The sequence below is a fragment of the Lactuca sativa genome, chromosome 7, assembly GCF_002870075.4.
Source record: "Lactuca sativa cultivar Salinas chromosome 7, Lsat_Salinas_v11, whole genome shotgun sequence".
Lineage (NCBI taxonomy): Eukaryota > Viridiplantae > Streptophyta > Magnoliopsida > Asterales > Asteraceae > Lactuca > Lactuca sativa.
The window spans coordinates 163922361-163926753 of record NC_056629.2 but is presented as its reverse complement, the minus strand read 5'-3'; positions in this window follow the sequence as shown (position 1 = coordinate 163926753).

Sequence of the window (4393 nt, the reverse complement as noted above, 5' to 3'; positions counted from 1 at the left end):
CTCAAATGTTAGTTGAGACAATACACGTTATAGTGCATTTGTGGCCTCCCTTATTTTAGTGAAATCATGGAACAAAAACATAACCCCGCTTGGTCTGAGGGATGCAATATGTTTAGCAGCCTAAACCTGAAATGTATCCAGGAAAATTATTATCGTTAGCCAATAAAGGTTGAGGTTGAGCGCCTCTGCTTAAGCATGTAGGTTTTGAGTGAAAAAAAAGTGAGTTACATGTTAAAAAAAAAAAAAAAGAGAATTACGAAAAAAAAAAAAAAAGTTTGAAGAATTTTGGAGCAAATAAAGTAAAGATCAAAAGATCAAAATTCTGAAGAAATTCAAAAAGTTGAAGATACCAGAAATCAATTCAAATAAGGTGTTGGATTCAAAGAAATCAAAGATCAAAATGCCAAAGAAATGAAGAATTCAAATAAAGCTCCATAGTGGTATCGGAAAGTTGTAATTTTCTAGAATATATATGCTTAGGTTGCTCAACTAAAAATACCTTGAGGTTATGAGGTTTTCTGCGGATGGATTCGAAGGGTTGCATAAAATGAGCATTTTTCGGAAAAAGTGGGCGAGTGTTTATGAAGATTGTGAGTATTTAAAATATGGGGGGGTGCTTTAGGAAAATATTAGACACAAATGTACGCGTTGAGGTCTTGGCATAATGGCTGAGTTTTAAATGGATTGTTTAGGGAGATATTGGTAAAATAAAAGTAAATTTGCTTGGGGGCAAGCAAAGGCTAAGTGTGGGGTATTTTGATATGTGTATTTTTATATATATTTTTATACACTTTATCTTAATATTTTGGCCTTATTTATTCTATTTTAGAACTAAAAAGTACTCATAATACTTTGAATTATGTTTTGCAGCTATTCGTTGCCGATGAACCACAAAAGAAAAGACTGAAGCGGGAAGTCGGGCTTAGAAGCTTAAAGAAATCAAAAATGCTGAAGGAGTGACTTACGCCCCGCGTCCAGAGTGATTACGCCCAGCGTAATGACCAAAGCAACTTACGCCCCGCGTAAGGAAATGGTACGCCCCGCATAAACCTTTGCACCGGATAGACTTGATCGCGTGATTATCTTGAGTACGCGCTGCGTAATCCTAAGTACGCCCAGCGTACTTAGGTCGGCCACAAAGATTATAAATGTCGATTTTTAGCTAACCAGAGAGGGGGATTCGACTTCTAACCTAATTTAGTCAACAATTAACTTCTGTTAAGCCGTTTTGAGGGTCTAGAAGGCGGCCGGAAGGCCGTTAAGCTAACGGGAGCGGAGATCGGAAGGATTGGAGAGCGGATACATGTCGATTATCATATGGTTTGCTGACGTGACCATGTTTAGCATTCCATTGTGGTACTTTTCTGTAATTAGTTTCTGATTTAGGTGTAAAAACCTTTTACTTTGTGTTTATGATTGAATGAAGTTTTGATTATTAGACTAATTGCTATATTAAATAGTTTATTTGTGTTTAATTTATCTTGCCAAGCTTGTTTAAAGATCCTCATGTGTGAATGATGATTATTTTCTGTTAATTGTTAAGTGAATTGAGTTGCTTGAACATCCGCTTGATTTGCTTGTCTCTTATGATTTTTGATGACCATCGAGATTATAAGACTAGAAATAACGAATGTGAAACTAGAATTAATTTGAGAATAAGTAAGTTAATGTATGAGCCTTGTTTGATGACCATCAACAAGAGGTTGATTAAATGTCTACATTGATTAACTATATTTACAAGTCTTGCTTGATACGAACTGAACACTAGGAAGCATGTTAGTTTAATCAAATGATCACTGTTTGAATTGACTTGTTTGCTAAAGGATTAGTTATAGTGAACATGAATCTAATCATTTTAGGAATCGGTGAACATTGAATAAATGAATTTGTGTATGCAATTGTCTATGTTTTAAGGCGTAATTTATCTAAACCAAAGTACCTGAAGAGATGTGTTTTCCTGTTAGTTTATCGAGAGTTGTTAATTGATTTATTAAACCATTTTATTATTTTCGTGTAACCTGTAACCTATAATCAAATATATTAAATTAATCCACCGTTCCCTGTGATCGACACCCGACTTACCTAAGCTATACTGTAATCTGACTAGGTACACTGCCTATAAGTGCATAGATAGTCTAAGTTTGTTAGGTTATAAATATTAAAATTAGTGGGTACTTTTGTGCACATCACTCCCCCTCAACATGTGAGCTCGGCTGTGATGATGATGGTGGATCCTCCCCCTCGACTGAAGCATTGTGTTGTGGAGGATCGTCAGAACTTGATCCTCCTTCATTCATTCTCTTTGCAGCATCTTCGACAAGTTGCTTCATATGATCTACCTTGTTGTCAGCTGCGTTGACTTCTGAGAGAGTTGCCTTCTCTGGTTAATCAAATAACTCAACGAACTTCTCAAAGAGGTTTGCAATAGAGGCGGTGACTTGGCTAGTTTGAGGAAAAATTTCTCCAGTTGTGTCTTCGTTGGCCTTCAGCTTTTTGACATAGCTATCATCAAAAGTCACGTAATAAGTTCTTCTATTTTTCTCGAGCGCTTGTTTAATACCCTGTATGCTTTAGAGGTTAGAGAATAGCCCAGAAATATCCCTTCGTCGGCTTTGACATCAAACTTGTTGCGGTGTTCTTTGGAATTGAAAATGAAACACCGTGAACCGAACACATGGAAAAACTTGATGTTTGGCTTCCTGTTGTTAAGGATCTCATAAGGAGTGAGAGTGAAGCGCTTGTTGAGATACGACCTGTTCTGTGTAAAACAAGCATCAGAAATAGCATCAGCCCAAAAATATAAGGGTAAGTAAGCGAAACTTAGCATGGTTCGAGCTGCTTCACACAAAGATCGGTTTCGTCTTTCGACAATCCCGTTTTGTTGAGGAGTGTAGGGAGCTGAGAAGTTGTGACTAATTCCCTTTTCTGCCAGGAATTCTTCAAATTCTTTATTTTTGAACTCCAGTCCATTATCGCTCCTGATATTGCGAACGACTTTCTTCAGCTGTACTTCAGTCTGCTTGATGAACACCTTTAGCTTATGAGTCGCTTCAGATTTAAGCTTCAAAAAGAACACCCATGTAAAACGCGAAAAGTAATCAACAATAACAAGAATGTACTTGTTACCACCGATACTTTCGATAGATGATGGACCACACAGATCAATATGAAGTAATTCTAGTGGTTCAACAACTTTAGTGTTTATTATAGATGGATGACTTTGACGACTCTGATTCCCCAATTCACATGCAGCACAAAAATGTTCTCTATCATACTTGAGCAATGGAAGACCTCGAACATGACCTCCAGTGACAAGTTTGTTGATGTCTTTAAAGTTGAGATGAGAGAGCCTTCGGTGCCACAACCAGCTTTCGTCAGATTGTGCTTTAGATAACAGGCAGATAGCTGGGTTCCCTTTGATAGGTTTGAGGTTCAGGGGAAACATCTCACCTTTACGCTCCGATTTGAGAATAACTCTTTTCGTCTTCTTCTTCTCAATGATTTCAGAGCCCTCATCGTCGAATGAAACTTTGAGACCGGTACCTCTAACAAGTTGAGATACACTGATGAGATTGTGTTGTAATCCTTCCACATATGCAACCTTCCGTATCGTGAAATCACCGTTTGTAATCATTCTAAAGCCTTTTATGCAACCTTCCACATATGCTGGGTTCCACCGTTTGAAAGAGACCTGTATTCTCTTAGCTCTTCCTTTCTTCCTGTCATGTGATGCGAGCAGCCACTGTCAATGTACCATTCTTCGTCAAACTGCTCGTCACTAATAACCTGCAAAAATTAAGCAGATTTAGGAACCCAAAGTTTCTTGGGTCCACGTGAGCCTTTCATAGGAACATGGATAGTAAGAGAGATGTCAACAAGATATGTTCTTTTTATTACTGTTGTTTCATCTTTCTTTTTGATGGTGAAAACTTTAATTTTATTGGGATTTGTTGCTTTGGATTCTGGTTTAATTGATGAAACCTTAGATTTTCCTTTCGGTTCAGTTAATGATTGAGGTTTTTGAGAGTGAACAGAATGGAATTTAGACTGAGGTGGAGAGGAATTAGAAGAGTTTGAAGAATTAGAAGAGGTAGAGTGTGAGAGCTTAAAAGTAGAGGACTTCTTGGCTGGAGATTGAGATGACTTCTTGGCTGGAGATTCTAGGTGACCCTTTTGCTTTTGATCATTAATGGGATCGACCCTAGAATTTTGATTTCTTTTGTTCTCAGAACCGAACCTCTGCTTTCGGTTGAAGTCATTCTCTGAACCGAACCTTTGCTTTCGGTTGATGTTTTTCTCTGAACCGAACTTCTGCTTTCGGTTGAAGTCATTTTCTGAACCGAACCTCTGCTTTCGGTTGTTATTGCTCTCTTGTGATTCAACAGGACTTTTC